Below are 22,514 nucleotides of genomic sequence, written 5' to 3' on the forward strand. Positions count from 1 at the left end.
TTGTATCCAGTGGGATCTCAAAATCATCCGATCTAAAAATTAAAGACGTCAGCTGTTCCTCTGATCTCCCGGTACAGTCATCTGCCAAGATATAAACCAGTTATTATTTTTGAATCAAATATCTTGAATGTCATTTACCATTTCTACTTCAACTGTCTGTAAAAATGGCAAATTATGTAAAAACATTGAATTTTTCACCAAGACAATGACAGCTCACAGTCTAATAGAAAATCTCATACTGTAGGATGAGCCAGTGGAGCGTGGTGTTCAACTGTTTGTTCATTCTGCCTCCCAAATATGGAACAAAAAGCCGCACAGAAACATTATGTTGATGAACTTAATACCAATAAAAACTTCTATACATCTAACAAAAAACAAGTCCCCACTCAGGTCCATCATCTGTCAGTGGAAAAACAGGAAGTTTCCACATTATTAGTGGCTCAAAGGCTCTTGAAAATTAACATGGCTTCCATTAACCAATCCAGCAATAACCATTCTCCCAAAGTCAAATTTCCCCCTCACCTCTGGGCCTTTCAGTATGCCCAAACCACATGTATTTAGCATTACTCTAGTGAGTAGAACCCACTTAATTTAACGTGTGTGTGTGTCTCCTGGAGCACAATCAGGGCACTATGTGTTGGGTAATAAAATGGCACATTTGCCATTTTTTCCCCTACATCCACTGTGTGCTAATTTCCGGAAATTGTATATGGAATCAAAAATTGCCATTATTCCAATAGATTAGTTCTCTGAGGATTATAATTTCCAAAATGGCGTCATTTTATGGGGATTCCTACAGCTCTGATTTTCTGAAATTTTGTCACATTAGGGCTTCTGCAGATGGTGTGTCGCATCTCTTCTAGGATCTGCCCCTGTGATGTCAGCAGGCGTGTCCTTATTCATATGGGTGGCCGAACTAGAAACAGAGTAGACGTTGGTACCAGAAGTACTAGTGCAAAAACAGTTATATATCAATACCCTATAAATAAGGGGAGAATAAGGTTGGCTGCATATCAGGAAAAAACCGATGGGGCCAAATAACCACCCAGGTATGAATCACCACGACTGAGGATGGGGCAAATCCACAACAAAATTTACTTGTGCCCACTAGGGACTATATAGTATTGCTTGTAGATGCCAAAATCCACTAGTACATGTCAGTTATCAAATAACATAAATAGCGCAGTCCATAAATAGATCATGGAGTATCTATGACCATGACTCACTTAAATGGAGAGTATAGACTGCGGCCAAAATGTAGATAAAGCAACACATAAACTCAGTGGTACCTATGTTCTTAAAGGGTGCTTGCCCTAAGGTATAGCAGAGCTGGTGATTTATAACATAGCGGTATAATAGCTTCCAAATAGTCGCCCAATATAAAAGGCAAAGTGCACCATTAAAGGCTCATATACTACCTGCAGTCATAGTGCAACCCTGGGTGGTGGTCCCATAGTGCACATCGACGCGCGTTTCACTGCCCCCGCAGTTTCGTCAGGAGGTCAATAGGTAACATGTTTATCCAGCTATTTATACAAACTTATGATTCCATGCCTCAGTATCAGCTGTAAACGGCACGCATCCGCCATGTTGCATCGCGGGGAGGGGGGCGCTGCTCAAGGAACGCGTCACATGGGCACGTGACCCGGTCACATGACCTGGTCCGTAACCATGTCAACGCGACACCATGAAGAGCTGCCGCCCGCCTCACCGAGAGGCAGCGCATGCGCAGTGCGCGCTCCAGCCTCTAGCCCAATATATCAGTGTAAGTATCCGTGTAAGTCACAGAGGAGACAACCAAAGACCCATTAACAATGCAGGGTCCAACTGCATGTGCATGAGTCTCTAAAATGCCACCCCCACAGGAAAGTGTGACTATAAATCCCCTAGGAGAAGTTTTAAATTGCCGCAGCAAAAATACACTATACATTCTGAACGCATTATATACAATCACATTAATCCAACAAAATAGCTATTTAAATTCAATGTGCATATAATAGTAATTGATTAATGTAATGTAATAGTAATCGATTTGTCACGACCATTGGATCACGGCATCTAGATTCTTTTTACAGATGACAGATTTAGATGATGATTTTGTACAATTTATTATTGATCTTTTACAGTTTACGTTGACTCACAATTACTTTTTGCACTAGTATTTTTGCTATTTGGTATATATAGGTGTGTCTTTGTTGATTTGTGCTTGTTCAATAAATGTATACTTTTTTAACATATTTGTACCTTCATTTGCTCTCTATTGGTTATATATTGATAGTTGAAGGGATCACTTTGTGATCATATGGCTTTTCGCTGGTAGTTGTTGGTACCAAAAGCTCTGGATGACATAAGCTCGATTCAGCCACTAAGATTAGGAAGCCTGGGACAAGTAGTACCTTCTAGTCTGGCAGTATGGGTGTATGTGTTGTCGAGCTGAAGTAATCTGCTCCCTTATACAGCCAATTGGATAGCACCACATTCTACGAAAGCTCGATTCATATTGAAGGAAGCTGCCAGATACAGCCTTGTTCTTCTCTGGTTCGGTCCTCTATGTTCAGCTCACGGCTTGTGTATTTGTTTCCTGTTGTGATCCCGGCCTGTTTGCTGACTACTCTTATGTCTTCTGATTTGGTATTTTCTCTGCCTTACTGGTTCTGACCCGGCTACCTGACTATTGTTCTTCCCATTTCACACCACCGAACAGCAGGCAACACTGTGGGCCAAGCCAGGTGGGTCTCTATGTAAGTTCTGATCCATGTAGAGGTGTTAAAGGGTAATGAGCAAGACAATCCCTGGGATCAGGAAGATGAAGTAGATAGCGCCAAGCCTGTTTGTGGTGGCCATCTTTTGAGCTAATAGGTGGCCACAAACACTGCTCCTAATACTTTGTGTCTGCAAGCTATTCCAGTAAGATCTGGATTCAAATAGCTAAATGGGGCTCCTTCCCGTCTCAACCCTGAAATGTGCCCAGACAGTAATGTACAACCATATATAGGGAGTTGTCGGATACAAGAGAAGTTGTAAAATAATGTGTGAGGTCTATCTGTTTGCTATTACCCTTTGTGAAAGTGAAAAAATTTGGGCTTATATTTTGTGAAGAATTCTAAAATTATCACCACATGAAGTGACACACGTCAGATTTGAAAAATGGACCCAGATTAGGAACATAAAACTGGCTGCAGGAACTGGGTATAAGAGTATTTTGGGAACTAACTACTGTTGTCAAAATCTGTGACTATAGACAATAACACATCTACTGAAATGATCAAACTCAACAACCTTCATTAGTAAAAAATGAGTGAGCAGAGGTGAAACCTCTCTGGAGCAGTTACAGTATGGGGATTGGTGGTTCTTGGCAATCTAAATTATCATAATTTTCTGTCAGATGACTTTCAAGAAGAAATATTAGATAGTCAAAGATAAGAGAAGAGAAAGTATTAGTGCTCCCCATTTCAAGAGAGATTGTGCAGTAATCTGAATTCTTTAGGATTGAAAACAAATTGAAATTTATGACGTGGAGTGAATCCATGAAACCAAGGCTCGAGCCATGCCAACATCTTCTGCAGGTGTAAATAAATGTATTTTACAGCCATCAGCCATGCACAGCTTAGAGATATATCATAGGACAGGTGTAATATTTTGTGTGTAGTTTATCATAATCCTCCTTGAAGTTAGTTGGTTTTAAAGAAATTGAAAAGTCATGATAAAGGGAAACTCTGTTGTTATTGTACAGAACTTCCAAGCACAGCTTAGAGATATATCATGGCACAGGTGTAATGTGTTTTATATAGTTTATCAAAATCCTGTTTGAAGATAGTCGGTTAAAGGGAAACTGTTGTTATTGTACAGAAATTCACACTTGGCCCTGACTGCACATTTAATGTTGTTGATCATAAAAGAAAAGTTTGGCCAGAAAGACTGGACCTGGTCTTGAAGGGACCATATGATCACATTCATCAGCTCAGAAGGGAGAGAAGGTAGATTCATCCGATAAGATATCAGGATTCTAGGAATCCAACAGCATCATTACCCTCCGCTTTCTCTTACAGGCCCATTATAATATTTTTCTTCAAGTGATTTTCTTACTTGTTAGCACAATTCTACGTCATTTGGCTTTGCAGTTTACAGATCTGGGCAGTTAATGGTCAGTGAATACTAATCCCAGGGGGGTAGGTGGATACTCCAGGTTATAAGTTCTATAGAAAAGGATTTAATTTCAACATTTCCAAATAGCGCAGAATGTTGTGGTCTATAGGCAAAATGGTGATCACACGATTTTGATACGACCAGAATAAACTATCGATAACGCAGCCACAGCTGGTGACAGAGAAGAATCTGTGACTTCTCTGCATTTAGTGGTTTCTACTCACCTGGGTAGTCATATGTGGGAAACTCCTCTTTACACCGCTCATCACCCATCACATAGGTCTCTGCAGTATTAATATGGGTCAGATCTTCACCCTGAAACAAATATTGTAAAAGTCACAGTCAGATGGAGAAGTCACATCTATGATCAACTCTAATCCTGCCATCTCCACCGTTCTCATTACACAAGTATAAAACATATAATACTGGTGGATAAAACAAGACCGAGCACAAGACCTTCACAGCCATCTACACATCATAGGGGAGGTCTCCTGACTCCTTCTCTCCCTCTACCTGATGATACTGAGGAACATTGGGATCTTCTTGTTTACAGTCCTCTGGAAGAAGAGGACAGGGACATCTCTCTGGTGTTGTCCTCTTACTGGATAGATCTGAAGGAAATACATACAGGGACTGAATTCATTCTTTACATACAGATAATTATAGGCCATGTGTATTTAGTCCTGTCTATTACCTGGTGATGTTGGGGGTTGAGGAATCTTCATCATGATTTCCTTGTATACATCTTTGTGTCCCTCTAAATACTCCCACTCCTCCATGGAGAAATAGACAGCGACATCCTGACACCTTACAGGAACCTGACACATACAATGATACCATCATCCCCTGATCCCTTCATAGCATTACTGTATAATGTCCCAACATTCCCAGCAGAGTTACCTCTCCAGTCAGCAGCTCTATCATCTTGCAGGCGAGTTCTAGGATCTTCTGGTCATTGATATCCTCATAAACCAGGGGGTTACTTGGAGGCCTTAGGACTGGACTCATGGGTCTTCCCCGTCCCTCAGACACAGGGTCCTGACAGTGTTCACTAGAGGTCTTCTTCACTACTGTGTAATCCTGGTTATGGAGAGACACATTAATAAATCTCACTACAGACATTTCCAGACTCCTCACCTCTCCAGTTCTGTCCATCTGTTATTCTCATAGATAAGAATGAGGTTATGTGTCGTCATCAGAATCTCTCACCTCTCCAGTAAGCCGGAAGAGGATCTCTAGGGTGAGGTGTAATATTCTCTCCCCCATCTTGTCTCTGTCCATATCCATTCTTGATGGGTAATTCAGGAAAACTGTCTTATATAGATGATCTTCACTGAGAGGATCTGATATTGTAGAGACCTGAATGAGAAGATGAGCTGATGTAACATCATAAAATCCTGTGTAACAATACAATTATTGGAGATAATAAGGGAAACACATGAGGAGATATAATGTGTAGATGTTGTATTCTCTAGTCTTTTATGGACTGGAACATAAGTTGAATTGCTGGCTAAGACATCTCCATGCTCCCAATGACTGGCTATGTTTCTTACTGCTTCAGCAACTGATTGGCTGTAGGAATCACAACTTCGTTGGGAATGACTTGGAAATACAGAGACCTTTGGGGACCCAAGCAGCAATGGTATTTTTTATTATTTTACAACATACTGCTTTCTTCCCTGACGTCTACTAATAAAACCTATGTATTTAGGCCACAGACAAGAAGCAGCTTCTTCCTCGGAATCGGCAGCTGAATATGTTTCTCATAGACTCATCTTCCATAACGCTAATTCTCTACTTATTTACCGACACTGGAATCGGCATTAGCAATACTGCAGGAGATATTCATTACACGTGACATGAGAAATAACTACTTCATGATGAGGATGACATCTTCATCTTCTACTACGGCTGTAGAAACATATTTGTCCAGAGTCCATCACTGACTCCATCACCACCAGCCTTTTATATGAAGGTTTCCCGTCTTCCCCGCACTGTAATCTTCTATCACGTTAGATCTCATGTCTGATTCACACACAGAAGTTTGAGGCTTTTATAAAAGCTTGTTTGTAAGAACAACATGACAGGAGTTGATTGATGTCAATATCTCCATGTACAGGGTTTTATTTTCTCTTTACATTAGGTTTTTTTTTTTTAGCTTTTTTGTAGGCTTCTTTGTATTACATGAAAAATACCCTAAAAGAAATTTGGGGATGCAAGTACTGTGGAAAAATTATACTGTGTGTGTGTGGGGGCCAAGAAACTGGCACTGTGCGGTATCACGAATGGGATAAGTGAGGATTTATTATCTAGTGGTTTGGGTGGAAGAATATTGTGTGGGACATCTTGTACTATCATAATGTGTGGGGGAACCTGTGGGAACATTATACTGTGTGTGGGGGCCAAGAAAGGGGCACGGTACTATGAGAGTAATACAGGTTTCTTTGGTTCCCGTCTTTCATAGTTGGGTCGTTTGTATCTATCAGCGGAAAAGGAACAAAACCATTGTGATTCTTATAAGGAGACAACACAAACCCCCTAAATATAACATTTTATAACAACCCCACAATCTGTGACTCTTCAGGGTAAATCGCTCTCTCCCCATTGGATTAGAGCTGATACTATGAAGCTAAAGTGACTAAACAGACTTTCTGTCACCTCCATAAAGGGGCACTTTTCCTTGTTCCTTTGAACTGTCCGAGGATTATTAGAGGTGACAGTTTCCCCCCAATTAGAAGGGGCACCTGTGGATATTGGAGTCTTTACCTGCCACATTTCTCGTGGGATTTACTTGGTGAAGTGCTGGAATCACTTTCCCACAAAGGGTTAAATGGCGTCTGTAACTTCAATGTCTTTCTATGAAGCTTCTTCTCTGAACTTTCTTCCTCTGTTTTCTGCCATATTTCTATTACTCTCCGGAATCAGGAATGTATTAAGTCCTATAGAAACTGCGGAGAAAGAATAATTTCTAATTCTGTGCTTCCAGGATTCTTCTTGTGGGAATTGGCTGCGATATTCCCTGTGCAATATATTTCTAGTATTATTGGTTTATAATATAGTTATATTTGGGGATTTATTCTGACGAAATGTCTTTCTTCGGCCTTGCTAACTATTGTAAAGGTGGTTTATTCAATGCGTTTCGAAGTCTAAGCAACTTCATCATCAGGAAATATCACACAAATACAGAGTCAGAAGTAGGATACTGTCTTATATATACAAAATTTCAAATAACGGCACCAATGAGATCACCTGACAAGTAAATATTTAAACACTGAAATTTCATGGTATTAACCACATTTTCCAAATTTTTCTTTTTTCATCTTTGCACTATGGAATAGGAAAATTTGGTCAATACCATGAAATTTCAATGCTTAAATATTTTACTCAAACATACATCAATTCTTGAATATGTCATGTGCTGTATCTGTGAACTCTGACATTGTCTGTTTGTCAGGGGATGCCAATGGCGCCATTATTTAAAATTTTGTATCTTTTAGGCTGGTTTCACATTTGCGTTTTTTGCCGCTGCGTTTTAGCGCAAAAAAACGCATGCGTTTTTTTTCCTATACTTAACATTAAAAACGCATGCGTTTTGCCACTGCATGCGTCGTTTCTATGCATGTGTTGTGTTGCAGAAATGCAACATGTAGTAATTTCTAGCGGCGTTTTTTTGCCGCAAAAAAAGCATGCGTTTTTTTGCGGCAGAAAAAGTATTGCTGTCTATGTAAACGCATGCGTTTTTAAGCACATGCGTTTGCATGTGTCTTTAAACGCATGCGTTTTAATAGAAAAACACAAGAATACACACTGATAAGCCAACCCCCAACCCTAACCCTAACCATAAGGGATCCTAACCCTAACCCCAACCCTAACCATAAGGAACCCTAACCCTAAGGGATCCTAACCCCAACCCTAACGGATCCTAACCCTAACCCTAAGGGATCCTAACCCCAACCCTAACGGATCCTAACCCTAACCGATCCTAACCCTAACGGTTAGGGTTAGGATCCCTTAGGGTTAGGATCCGTTAGGGTTAGGATCCCTTAGGGTTAGGGTTAGGATCCGTTAGGATTAGGATCCCTTAGGGTTAGGGTTAGGATCCCTTAGGGTTAGGATCCCTAGGGTTACTAGGGATCCTAACCCTAACCATAGCTATTTCTGTTTATAGTGGGTTTTCTTGTTGATTTTGATGATTGGAAGCTGTCACACGCTTCGTTCTCATCGTGCGTTTCAAAAACGCAAACGCAGGAAAAAACGCATTTAAATGCGTCAAAATGCAGCGTTTGTATTAAAACATGCAAAAACGCATGTGTCTAAAAAACGCAGCGTTTAAACGCGTTTTTTCACCAAATGCATTTGCGTTTAAAACGCTGCGTTTTTAAACGCAAATGTGAAACCAGCCTAAGACAGTATCCTAGTCGTTTAGACTTCGAAACACATTGAATAAACCACGTCTCTTTATGTGAAATACATCTGGACCTACATCTATTCAGCAGCACAGATTATATCCACATTAACATGCTCATTCATCTTCCTAAGCTTGTCATTACCTCCTCTCTGTGTGCGTGCCACAGGTGGGACCGTCGGCCCTGGAAGCTCTGGCGAGTCAGCGTAAAGGTGAGACTCTGTAATGTGCACCATTTTGAGTATTTTGCTGAGACTATTCTATGTATTATTTGCCTGTTTTGTGGTTAAATCAATTATTGCCAATGTTTTACCCTCACTCTGTGCTGTCTGAGTAGTATTTCGCCCATGGTAAAAGGAGAATGGGCGTTCGTTAGAATGATCCCTAGTCCATGAAGTTTCGGCTTGCGAACCAGAGCACCCACTGACCCCCCCCCGTGTCTCTACATTAATCAATGCCAAGGAGAAAAAAAGATAATTTCGGCCCCTTAAAAATGATAACAACAAGGGGCGTAGCCTAGCGAGCAATGTGAGCAAACATGTGCTGGATCTCTCTCCCTGCACCACTAATATATCCAGACCTTGGCGGAGCCGCCGATCGCCTAAACCGGCCAAGAGTGTGCCTGAAGACCCGGTGAGCAGAGGGGCACCGGCGGTGCTGGAAAGGGCAGCGCTATGTCAGGGAATGCCGCGCCGTAACCAGCCGGCGCCTGCGGAGGGCGCGAAGATCCAAGATGGTGCCATGACAGAGGAGGAAGCGGTGAAAGCAAGTAGTGCTTACCGCAAGAAGTTGGAGGTCATAGCCAAACTGGAGCGGTTTGCAAGGACCGATGAGGCTGGTAAATTGCGGCAGGAGGCAGAGGGCGAGGGGCCTGGTGTGCTGGAAGACTGGGAGGAGCAATTGAGAGGTAGTGGTGTGGCGCTGAGAGCTATGGTGGATCGGGGGTCCCCGGAGATGCAGGTGGCTGGAAACGTGGGTGGCGCTGCGAGGTCTGTGGAAATGACTGCTCAATCTAGCCCTGTTGTAACTGTGGAGCTGACAGAGATGGAGGAACCGACCCTGAAAGACATTTTTGCAGTAGTGATTTACTGTAAATCCGCTTTAGCAACATTGAATTTACGTGTAGATGATCTAAAGGTGGAGATGATGTCCCTTAACTCTGCCATGCACAAAGTGGAGAAGAGAATGGCGGAGGTGGAAGAACGTGTGGGTGGTGTGGAGGATCAAACTACAGAACTGCTTAAAAGGGGAAAAGAAGTATATTCAACGCATCGCAGAACTGGAATTTAAAATGGACGATTTGGAAAACCGTTCCAGCAGGAATAATCTGATTATAATTGGTGTGCCAGAAAAAGTGGAAGGGAATAATCCAACTGACTATATTGAGTCATGGCTGAAAAATTCAGTGGGTGGTGACAGTCTGTCTGGTCAATTTTCAGTAGAAAGGGCGCATAGAATCCCAACCAGACCTTTGCCGCCGGGATATGCCCCGAGAGCTATCCTGGCCAAAATTTTGAACTACCGGGACCGGGAAACTTTGCTGAGAAAGGCCAGGGGAAGCGATGGCCTTACTATTGATGGAAATAGGATCTCCATTTATCCGGACTATTCTGCAGTAGTGCAGAAACTCAGGATGCAGTTTGGGGAGGTCAAGAGGCGATTAAGAGAACTGGACCTGAGATACTCCATGATCTACCCAGCTAAACTTAGGGTGGTGGCTATGGACCGGGTGCATTTCTTCCAAAATCCGGAGGAGGCCAGGAAGTGGTTAGACCTCAATGCTAAACATATCCGTGCTGAGAGGACCCGGTGAAGAGGGTCTAGTGGGTCTGCAGGATTGATAGGTGTTCCTGAAGAATTTTCAAATTTTTCTGTGGTGGTTAAGTCTGATCTGCTGTGTTCATGTTTTTCTGCGTTCGGTGGCGCAATGTTCAGTTCATATTGACTTAGGTGGGAGGGAGGGAGTTAGAAGAGTAAAAAAGAGCTCTCTGATCTCGTATAGAGAAAGTTAGTTTGATTTATTTTTACAGGGATTTATATATTTCCTATTGGGGTGTGGGGGAGTTACTAGGGGGTTTTCTCGTTGGGATTATTGGGATGGGTAGAGCTTGGCTGATACGGGGGGGTGCGGAGGGTAAAGTTACGAGACCTGGGGGAGTCTGATGGTATTCACAAATGTCTAAGTCATGATGGGAGATAATGTAAAAATTTTAAGTTGGAATGTTAGGGATTTCGCAAATGCAACCAAGCGTGCAGCGGTATTTCAATATGTCCTGAATCTGAGGCCCGCGGTGATATGCCTACAGGAAACTCACCTTGTGGAAGATAAAGTTGCTCTGTTGCAAAAGAGATGGGTGAGAAAAGCGTATTATTCGACGTTCTCAACTTATGCTAGAGTGTCAGTATTGATTCATACTAGTACCCCGTTCGAAGAGATTGAAGTTAAAACTGATGGGGAAGGATAGTTTGTGTTTTTAGTATGTAAGATCTTTAATAGACTGCTTTGCATTGTTTCATTATATATTCCACCACCTTATTCTGGGAAGAAGATTCGGGAGATTCTGGAGCTCATGGGTAATTGGGATGGGGTCCCTTTTCTAATTGTGGGAGATGTAAATAATATAATTAATGATCACTGGGATAAGAGTAAGCATGCATTGTCGAGAAATGATGGTAACTCTACTCCCTTTGGTAACTATTTAAGAGAGATAGGATGGATAGACTTGCGGGTACGTAATGTTGATAAATATTCTTATTCATGTTACTCAACGAAATACGGTTCTATGTCTTGCATAGATGTTGCTTTAGGTAATGAAGGAATGAATAGCTCAGTAAATGAGGTGGAATATAGACCCAGAGTAATATCAGATCATAGCCTGGTCTTGGTTTCCCTCAAGTTAGTAGAACAGGATAGATCTAGAGGGGTGGGATAAAAACTAGACCCTTCCTGGCTAAAGATTTTGGATATGGATAAGGTGAGGACTGAATTGGTTGAGTTTTTCAGGATTAATGAGGGTAGTGCTGAGAGTGGTGTAATATGGGATACTGTTGTGAATTCTGTGGCAGAGCTCCCTCCTGTGGTCACAAGTGGTACTTCGGCTGATTCTCTCTGTGAGCTTCCGTTGGTGGAGGAAAGTGGTACTGCGGCTTCTGAGTTTCCTTCCTCAGGTGTTGTGGTGAAGTCGTTAGGTGCTGCTCTATTTAACTCCACCTAGTGCTTTGATCCTGGCCTCCAGTCAATGTTCTAGTATTGGACCTGTTTCCTCCTGGATCGTTCCTGTGGCCTGCTGCCCTGCATAGCTAAGTTCCGCTTTGCTATTTTGTTTGTTGTTTTTTCTGTCCAGCTTGTCTATTTGTTTTTTCCTGCTTGCTGGAAGCTCTGGGACGCAGAGGGTGTACCTCCGTGCCGTTAGTTCGGTACGGAGGGTCTTTTTGCCCCCTTTGCGTGGTTTTTGTAGGGTTTTGTGTTGACCGCAAAGTTACCTTTCCTATCCTCGCTCTGTTCAGAAAGTCGGGCCTCACTTTGCTAAATCTATTTCATCTCTGCGTTTGTCTTTTCATCTTAACTCACAGTCATATGTGGGGGCTGCCTTTTCCTTTGGAGTATTTCTCTGAGGCAAGGTAGGCTTATTTTCTATCTTCAGGCTAGCTAGTTTCTCAGGCTGTGCCGAGTTGCATAGGGAGCGTTAGGCGCAATCCTCGGCTGCCTCTAGTGTGGTTGGAGAGGATTAGGGATTGCGGTCAGCAGAGTTCCCACGTCTCAGAGCTCGTTCTATATTTTTGGGTTATTGTCAGGTCACTGTATGTGCTCTGACCTCTATGTCCATTGTGGTACTGAATTACCTTATCATAACAGTACTGGAGGCCCAAAGTACTAATGATTCTCAATAGAGGGAAAAAAGAAGTTCTGAGACCATTTTTTTTTCTCTGCACTGTGTTTTGCCTTTTTTTCCCTCTAGACATTTGGGTGGTTCAGGACAGAGGTGTAGCGATGGACATTAAAGGTCTGTCTTCATGTGTGGATCAGCTCACGGCAAGAGTACAAAATATTCAAGACTTTGTGGTTCAGAATTCTATCTTAGAACCGAGAATTCCTATTCCTGATTTGTTTTTTGGAGATAGAACTAAATTTCTGAGTTTCAAAAATAATTGTAAACTATTTCTAGCTTTGAAACCTCGCTCCTCTGGTGACCCAGTTCAACAAGTTAGGATCATTATTTCTTTTTTACGTGGCGACCCTCAGGACTGGGCATTTTCTCTTGCATCAGGAGATCCTGCATTAAGTAATATCGATGCGTTTTTCCTGGCTCTCGGATTGCTGTACGATGAACCTAATTCAGTGGATCAGGCAGAGAAAAATTTGCTGGCTCTGTGTCAGGGTCAGGATGAGATAGAGGCATATTGTCAGAAATTTAGAAAGTGGTCCGTACTCACTCAATGGAATGAAGGTGCGCTGGCAGCTATTTTCAGAAAGGGTCTCTCTGAAGCCCTTAAGGATGTCATGGTGGGATTTCCTATGCCTGCTGGTCTGAATGAGTCTATGTCTTTGGCCATTCAGATCGGTCGACGCTTGCGTGAGCGTAAATCTGTGCACCATTTGGCGGTATTACCTGAGCTTAAACCTGAGCCTATGCAGTGCAATAGGACTTTGACCAGAGTTGAACGGCAAGAACACAGACGTCTGAATGGGCTGTGTTTCTACTGTGGTGATTCCACTCATGCTATCTCTGATTGTCCTAAGCGCATTAAGCGGTTCGCTAGGTCTGCCACCATTGGTACGGTACAGTCAAAATTTCTTCTGTCCGTTACCTTGATCTGCTCTTTGTCATCGTATTCTGTCATGGCATTTGTGGATTCAGGCGCTGCCCTGAATTTGATGGACTTGGAGTATGCTAGGCGTTGTGGGTTTTTCTTGGAGCCCTTGCAGTGTCCTATTCCATTGAGAGGAATTGATGCTACGCCTTTGGCCAAGAATAAGCCTCAGTACTGGACCCAGCTGACTATGTGCATGGCTCCTGCACATCAGGAGGTTATTCGCTTTCTGGTGTTGCATAATCTGCATGATGTGGTCGTGTTGGGGTTGCCATGGCTACAAGTCCATAATCCAGTATTAGATTGGAAATCCATGTCTGTGTCCAGCTGGGGTTGTCAGGGGGTACATGGTGATGTCCCATTTCTGACTATTTCGTCATCCACCCCTTCTGAGGTTCTAGAGTTTTTGTCTGATTACCGGGATGTATTTGATGAGCCCAAGTCCGATACCCTACCTCCGCATAGGGATTGTGATTGTGCTATCGATTTGATTCCTGGTAGTAAATTCCCAAAAGGTCGACTGTTTAATTTGTCTGTGCCTGAGCACGCCGCTATGCGCAGTTATGTGAAGGAATCCCTGGAGAAGGGGCATATTCGCCCGTCATCGTCGCCATTAGGAGCAGGGTTCTTTTTTGTAGCCAAGAAGGATGGTTCGCTGAGACCTTGTATAGATTACCGCCTTCTAAATAAGATCACGGTTAAATTTCAGTACCCCTTGCCATTGTTATCTGATTTGTTTGCTCGGATTAAGGGGGCTAGTTGGTTCACCAAGATAGATCTTCGTGGTGCGTATAATCTCGTGCGTATTAAGCAAGGCGATGAATGGAAAACTGCATTTAATACGCCTGAGGGCCATTTTGAGTATCTAGCAATGCCATTCGGACTTGCCAATGCTCCATCAGTGTTTCAGTCCTTTATGCATGACATCTTCCGAGAGTACCTGGATAAATTCCTGATTGTGTACTTGGATGACATTTTGATCTTCTCGGATGATTGGGAGTCTCATGTGAAGCAGGTCAGAACGGTGTTTCAGGTCCTGCGTGCTAATTCTTTGTTTGTAATGGGATCAAAGTGTCTCTTTGGTGTTCAGAAGGTTTCATTTTTGGGGTTCATCTTTTCCCCTTCTACTATCGAGATGGACCCTGTTAAGGTCCAAGCCATCCATGATTGGACTCAGCCGACATCTCTGAAAAGTCTGCAAAAGTTCTTGGGCTTTGCTAATTTTTATCGTCGCTTCATCTGCAATTTTTCTAGTATTGCTAAACCATTGACCGATTTGACCAAGAAGGGTGCTGATGTGGTCAATTGGTCTTCTGCTGCTGTGGAAGCTTTTCAAGAGTTGAAGCGTCGTTTTTCTTCTGCCCCTGTGTTGTGTCAACCAGATGTTTCGCTTCCATTCCAGGTCGAGGTTGATGCTTCTGAGATTGGAGCAGGGGCTGTTTTGTCGCAGAGAAGTTCTGATTGCTCGGTGATGAAACCATGCGCCTTCTTTTCCAGGAAGTTTTCGCCTGCTGCGCGAAATTATGATGTGGGCAATCGAGAGTTGCTGGCCATGAAGTGGGCATTCGAGGAGCGGCGTCATTGGCTTGAAGGAGCTAAGCATCGCGTGGTGGTCTTGACTGATCATAAGAACTTGACTTATCTCGAGTCTGCCAAGCGGTTGAATCCTAGACAGGCTCGTTGGTCGCTGTTTTTTGCCCGTTTTGACTTTGTGATTTCGTACCTTCCGGGCTCTAAAAATGTGAAGGCGGATGCTCTGTCTAGGAGTTTTGTGCCCGACTCTCCGGGTTTATCTGAGCCGGCGGGTATCCTCAAAGAGGGAGTAATTGTGTCTGCCATCTCCCCTGATTTGCGGCGGGTGCTGCAAAAATTTCAGGCTAATAAACCTGATCGTTGCCCAGCGGAGAAACGGTTTGTCCCTGATAAATGGACAAGTAGAGTTATCTCTGAGGTTCATTGTTCGGTGTTGGCTGGTCATCCTGGAATCTTTGGTACCAGAGAGTTAGTGGCTAGATCCTTTTGGTGGCCATCTCTGTCGCGGGATGTGCGTTCTTTTGTGCAGTCCTGTGGGATTTGTGCTCGGGCTAAGCCCTGCTGTTCTCGTGCCAGTGGGTTGCTTTTGCCCTTGCCGGTCCCGAAGAGGCCTTGGACACATATCTCTATGGATTTTATTTCAGATCTTCCCGTCTCTCAAAAGATGTCAGTCATTTGGGTGGTCTGTGGTCGCTTCTCTAAGATGGTCCATTTGGTACCCTTGTCTAAATTACCTTCCTCCTCTGATTTGGTGCCATTGTTCTTCCAGCATGTGGTTCGTTTACATGGCATTCCAGAGAATATCGTTTCTGACAGAGGTTCCCAGTTTGTTTCGAGGTTTTGGCGAGCCTTTTGTGGTAGGATGGGCATTGACTTGTCTTTTTCCTCGGCTTTCCATCCTCAGACTAATGGCCAGACCGAACGAACCAATCAGACCTTGGAAACATATCTGAGATGCTTTGTTTCTGCTGATCAGGATGACTGGGTGTCCTTTTTGCCTTTGGCTGAGTTCGCCCTTAATAATCGGGCCAGCTCGGCTACCTTGGTTTCGCCGTTTTTCTGCAACTCTGGGTTCCATCCTCGTTTCTCTTCAGGGCAGGTTGAGTCTTTGGAATGTCCTGGTGTGGATACTGTGGTGGATAGGTTGCAGCAGATTTGGACTCATGTAGTGGACAATTTGACCTTGTCCCAGGAGAAGGCTCAACGTTTCGCTAATCGCAGACGCTGTGTGGGTCCCCGACTTCGTGTTGGGGATTTGGTTTGGTTATCTTCTCGTCATATTCCTACGAAGGTTTCCTCTCCTAAGTTTAAACCTCGTTTCATTGGTCCGTATAGGATTTCTGAGGTTTTTAATCCTGTGTCTTTTCGTCTGACCCTTCCAGATTCTTTTTCCATACATAACGTATTCCATAGGTCATTGTTGCGGAGATACGTGGCACCTATGGTTCCTTCTGTTGATCCTCCTGCCCCGGTTTTGGTGGAGGGGGAGTTGGAGTATATTGTGGAGAAGATTTTGGATTCTCGTGTTTCAAGACGGAAACTCCAGTATCTGGTTAAGTGGAAGGGTTATGCTCAGGAAGATAATTCCTGGGTCTTTGCCTCTGATGTCCATGCTCCCGATCTTGTTCGTGCCTTTCATATGGCTCATCCTGGTCGTCCTGGGGGCTCTGGTGAGGGTTCGGTGACCCCTCCTCAAGGGGGGGTACTGTTGTGAATTCTGTGGCAGAGCTCCCTCCTGTGGTCACAAGTGGTACTTCGGCTGATTCTCTCTGTGAGCTTCCGTTGGTGGAGGAAAGTGGTACTGCGGCTTCTGAGTTTCCTTCCTCAGGTGTTGTGGTGAAGTCGTTAGGTGCTGCTCTATTTAACTCCACCTAGTGCTTTGATCCTGGCCTCCAGTCAATGTTCTAGTATTGGACCTGTTTCCTCCTGGATCGTTCCTGTGGCCTGCTGCCCTGCATAGCTAAGTTCCGCTTTGCTATTTTGTTTGTTGTTTTTTCTGTCCAGCTTGTCTATTTGTTTTTTCCTGCTTGCTGGAAGCTCTGGGACGCAGAGGGTGTACCTCCGTGCCGTTAGTTCGGTACGGAGGGTCTTTTTGCCCCCTTTGCGTGGTTTTTGTAGGGTTTTGTGTTGACCGCAAAGTTACCTTTCCTATCCTCGCTCTGTTCAGAAAGTCGGGCTTCACTTTGCTAAATCTAATTCATCTCTGCGTTTGTCTTTTCATCTTAACTCACAGTCATTATATGTGGGGGCTACCTTTTCCTTTGGGGTATTTCTCTGAGGCAAGGTAGGCTTATTTTCTATCTTCAGGCTAGCTAGTTTCTCAGGCTGTGCCGAGTTGCATAGGGAGCGTTAGGCGCAATCCTCGGCTGCCTCTAGTGTGGTTGGAGAGGATTAGGGATTGCGGTCAGCAGAGTTCCCACGTCTCAGAGCTCGTTCTATATTTTTGGGTTATTGTCAGGTCACTGTATGTGCTCTGACCTCTATGTCCATTGTGGTACTGAATTACCTTATCATAACAGTATACCATGAAGGCGTACCTGAGAGGTATCTTATTTCGAGATATCTCTAGACATAAGACTAGGTCTAGAATCCAAGATACGGCAGTGCTGGGGGAGTTGAAGGCAGCGGAGGGAGCACTGAGTATCCAATGTACAAGGGACTTGCAAAAACGTATGAGGTTGGCTCAGTCAGAGGTTAACCAGTTATATTTGCGTAAAGCTGATAGGAGAGTATTCCAAAAAGAAACATTTTATTTGGAAGCGAAAAAGGCGGGACATTTGCTAGCAGTGGCGGCGTCTGCACAGAGGGATTCTTCCCATATCTACTCCATGAAAACTGAGGAAGGGAATGTGGTTACCCAGGGAGCGCAAATATTAGAAGTTTTTCGGAAATATTATAGTGAATTATATTTCTCTAGGGTGGTAAAGGGGAAAGAGGAAATGACTAGCTACTTGGATGGGGTTAGCTTGCCATGGCTAAGTAAGGAAGAGTGTGAATGGATGGATAGACCGCTTGGGGAGGAAGAGTTAAGGGCAGCTCTTTTGGGTATGGCGGGGGGTAGGGCTCCGGGGTCTGACGGCATTCCGACTGAGGTCTATAAAATTCTTCAAGATGAACTAGTGCCTAAATTGGAAGGGGTATTCAATAAATCGTTGGAGAGGGGGGTGCTGCCTTCGTTTATAAGGGAAGCTATCGTGGTGGTTATCCCTACGGATGGTAGGGATCCACTGTTGCCGGAGTCTTACCGACCTAATTCACTTCTAACGGCTGATATTAAGATTGGCTAAGGCTCTGGCAAACAGGCTGACCCAGATGATTGATAAACTGATTCATTCAGACCAGTCAGGCTTTATGCCCAACAAATCAACGGCACTCAATTTGAGAAGGTTATATTTAAATATGCAAATTCCTTCTGATAATGTTGGTAAGAGAGCCGTGGTGTCTTTAGTTGCCAATAAGGCATTTGACTGTGTAGAGTGGAATTAATTGTGGTCGGTGTTGGAACGGTTGGGATTTGGTCCCAAGTTTATCTCTTGGGTAAGGTTGCTGTACTCTGATCCAACGGCAAAAATTAGAGTTAATAATAATCTGTCAGAGAGTTTTTCCCTGTTTAGAGGCACCAGGCAGGGGTGTCCCCGCTGCTTTTTGCTCTTGCTGTAGAACCGCTGGCAGCCAAAATAAGAGGTACACAGAAGGTGAGAGGTTTTGTGTATGGCTTAAAAGAGGATAAAGTGGCCTTGTATGCCGATTACATCTTGTTGTTCCTGGAGGATTCGGAGGGGACTCTTCACAATGCGATGGCTATTATTGAGGATTTTGGGAGGTATTCAGGTATCAGGATCAATTGGGATAAATCCTGTATGATGCTTATTGATGGGGACAATGTAGGTGATGGGGGGGGGGGGGGGAAGCGGGAGTCCACTTACCAGATTAAAGGTGGTTCATAAATTAAAATATCTGGGGATTCAGATTGCTCGCCCTTTAACTAGTTTTGAGGAACTGAATTTAATTCCGCTTCTACAAAAGATTCACACAAAAATTTTGGCATGGAAAAAATTACATTTGTCGGTAGTGGGCAGGGTGAATCTTATAAAGATGATTGTAATGCCACAGCTTCTTTATGTGATACATAATTCTCCCACTTGGATACTGCGGTGTAGATTTCGCAAGATAAGGTCATTGTTTGGTGAGCTAATTTGGGGGGGTAAGTACCCTAGGTTCCTTCAAACAGGAGATACTTCAAAGGCCTAAAGGTACCGTCACACTAAGCGACGCTGCAGCGATACCGACAACGATGTTGATCGCTGCAGCGTCGCTGTTTGGTCGCTGGAGAGCTGTCACACAGACAGCTCTCCAGCGACCAACGATCCCGAGGTCCCCGGTAACCAGGGTAAACATCGGGTAACTAAGCGCAGGGCCGCGCTTAGTAACCCGATGTTTATCCTGGTTACCAGCGTAAAAGTAAAAAAAAAAAAAAACACTACATACTTACCTACCGCTGTCTGTCCCCGGCGCTCTGCTTCTCTGCACTCCTCCTGCACTGACTGTGAGCACAGCGGCCGGAAAGCAGAGCGGTGACGTCACCGCTCTGCTTTCCGGCTGACCGACGCTCACAGCCAGTGCAGGAGGAGTGCAGAGAAGCTGAGCGCCGGGGACAGACAGCGGAAGGTAAGTATGAAGTGTTTGGTTTTTTTTACTTTTACGCTGGTAACCAGGGTAAACATCGGGTTACTAAGCGCGGCCCTGCGCTTAGTTACCCGATGTTTTTCCCTGGTTACCAGTGAAGACATCGCTGGATCGGTGTCACACACACCGATTCAGCGATGTCAGCGGGAGATCCAGCGACGAAATAAAGTTCTGGACTTTCTTCAGTGACCAACGATCTCCCAGCAGGGGCCTGATCGTTGGTCGCTGTCACACATAACGATTTCCTTAACGATATCTTTGCTACGTCACAAAAAGCAACGATATCGTTAACGATATCGTTAAGTGTGGCGGTACCTTAAGACAAAAGGTGGCTTGACACTTCCTAATCCCTGGTTATACTTCTTAGTGGCACAGAGCCAACACTTTAGGGGGTGGGGGAAGATTCGGAGAGGGAGCATATACCCAATTGCTTGAGTTCTTTATTTAAAGTGAAGGTACTGAGTGAGGGTCTGGACGGGCGCCACTTTCAAAAACTGGGTTCTAAATATTGTACCATTAGATTAATCCATAAGGTACGGGTAACAGTTAAGTCTATTAGGGGTATGGGGAACCTAAAGGTACCGTCACACTCAGCAACTTTGCAAAGAGAACGACAACAATCCGTGACGTTGCAGCATCCTGGATAGCGATCTCGTTGTGTTTGACACACAGCAGCGAACCGGATCCCGCTGTGCCATCGCTGGTCAGAGCTAGAAGTCCAGAACTTTATTTCGTCGCCAGGTCGGCGTGTATCGTCATGTTTGACATCAAAAGCCAGCAACGAGCATAGGGCCCCTAGATGTGTGTCGGATCGGTACACTCCGGCTGTTTGACATGGAGCTAACAACCAGCGAGAACGAGAAGTGAGTCGCCGTTACGTCACTGGATCGCTCCTGCATCGTTCTGGAGTTGCTGTGTTTGACGTCTCTACAGCGACCTAAACAGCGACGCTCCAGCGATCTAGTTTAGGTCGGCTCTTTGTCTATATCGCTGCAGCGTCGCTGAGTGTGACGGTACCTTTACTAGATACTCACCGATTTGGGGTAATTTGTACCTACCAGAACTTGGACAACTGAGGGGGTTCCGAACTTGCAGAGAGGCTGGCATTAGTAGGATTGGGCAGTTGCAGTCTCAGGGCAAACGTAGATCTTTTGAGGCACTTCAGGAGGAATTTCAGTTGCCACGATCAGAATTATATCAATATAGTTGCATTTCCCACGCATATTTGGCACAATGTAAAAGGAGTCCCATTGAGCTGCAAGTGGATCTTATGCTGGATTTTATACTTAAAAACAGTGGTATGAAGGGGGTGATTTCAGGGATATATGAATATCTCCACTTTTCTTTCCTTGATAAACACCCTATTAAAGGGAACCTGTCACCTGAATTTAGCGGGACCGGTTTTCGGTCATATGGGCGGAGTTTTCGGGTGTTTGATTCACCCTTTCCTTACCCGCTGGCTGCATGCTGGCCGCAATTTTGGGATGAAGTTCATTCCATGTCCTCCGTAGTACACGCCTGCGCAAGGCAAGATTGCCTTGCGCAGGCGTGTACTACGGAGGACATGGAATGAACTTCAATCCAATATTGCTGCCAGCATGCAGCCAGCGGGTAAGGAAAAGGTGCTTCCTTGCGCAGGCGTGTACTATGGAGGACATGGAATGAACTTCAATCCAATATTGCGGCCAGCATGCAGTCAGTGGGTAAGGAAAGGGTGAATCAAACACTCGAAAACTCTGCCCATATGACCGAAAACCGGTCCCGCCAAATTCAGGTGACAGGTTCTCTTTAAGGCTAGAGGTAAATGGGAAGCAGAATTGGGAGTAATTGATCAAGATAAATGGGAATCAATTTTAGAATACGTACCTAGGATTTCTTTGAGTGAACTGGGGAGGTTGTCGCAATTATTCATAATTCATAGGGCCTATAGAACGCCCGATTTATTATTCAAAGCTGGGATGAGATCTGACTCGCAATGTCCTAGGTGCTCACAATCTGAGGCAGGTATTCTTCATATGATGTGGTCATGCCCTAGACTGTCCTCCTTCTGGATAGTAGTATTAAATAGAATTGAGGTGGTATATAACTGCACTGTTCCCAGACACCCCTTAGTTTGTATATTGGGGTATGTGGAGGAGATTGAAATTGACAACGCACTTAAAACTGTTATTGCTAGGTTGTTATTTATTGCCAGGAAATTGATCGCTAAATATTGGATTAGGGAAGAGCCTCCGATGAGGGGAGATTTTCTGGGGAAGGTGGACCACATTCTTTCCTTGGAAAGAAGTATTTACACCAAGAGACAGAAGCTGGACCTTTTCTACAAGCTGTGGCAACCTTGGATCGACTTGGGCTAAGGGGTTGGGCCCGAACTTGTGAGTTCTAGGATATTGGGCATTGGGTGGGTTTTGGGAGTATTGCTCTCTATCTATAGGATGGTGGAAATTGGTCGGCTCTTGTTGGGTCTCTAAGGGTGAAGGTGGGGGGGGAGGGGAGGGGACGGGGTTGAGTTGTTATAAGAAAAATGTTATTAGAGTTGTGTGCAACATATAATGAATATTATTTGTATTATTCTGATTGCCCAATAAAAATCTATCTGATTTAAAAAAAAAAAATGATAATAACAAGATAATTGTTATAGAAGACAAAGAAAAGGCTGAGATATTAAACAGGCACTTTTCATCCATGTTCACCAATGAACCGTCTGTCATGGAAATCCAAGTAAATCCAAGCAAAACACCACGACCAATCAGCGACGGGCAGATCCGGTGGAAAAATGGCTGCTCCTTCCTCCCTGCAGTCAGTGCCCGGCGCCCGCATACTCCCCTCCAGTCACCGCTCACACAGGGTTAATGCCGGCGGTAATGGACCGCGTTATGCCGCGGGTAACGCATTCCGTTACCGCTGCTATTAACCCTGTGTGTCCCCAACT

At 44.2% G+C, this 22,514-nt stretch overlaps 1 protein-coding gene across 1 annotated transcript in view; it reads right to left on the reverse strand.

The window, feature by feature from the left end:
- Window positions 1–22,514, reverse strand: part of LOC138666462 (zinc finger protein 850-like) — a 137,453-nt gene that overhangs the window by 2,129 nt on the left and 112,810 nt on the right. The window lies entirely within an intron of this gene.

Source organism: Ranitomeya imitator, chromosome 2 (genome assembly GCF_032444005.1).
Source record: "Ranitomeya imitator isolate aRanImi1 chromosome 2, aRanImi1.pri, whole genome shotgun sequence".
NCBI lineage: Eukaryota > Metazoa > Chordata > Amphibia > Anura > Dendrobatidae > Ranitomeya > Ranitomeya imitator.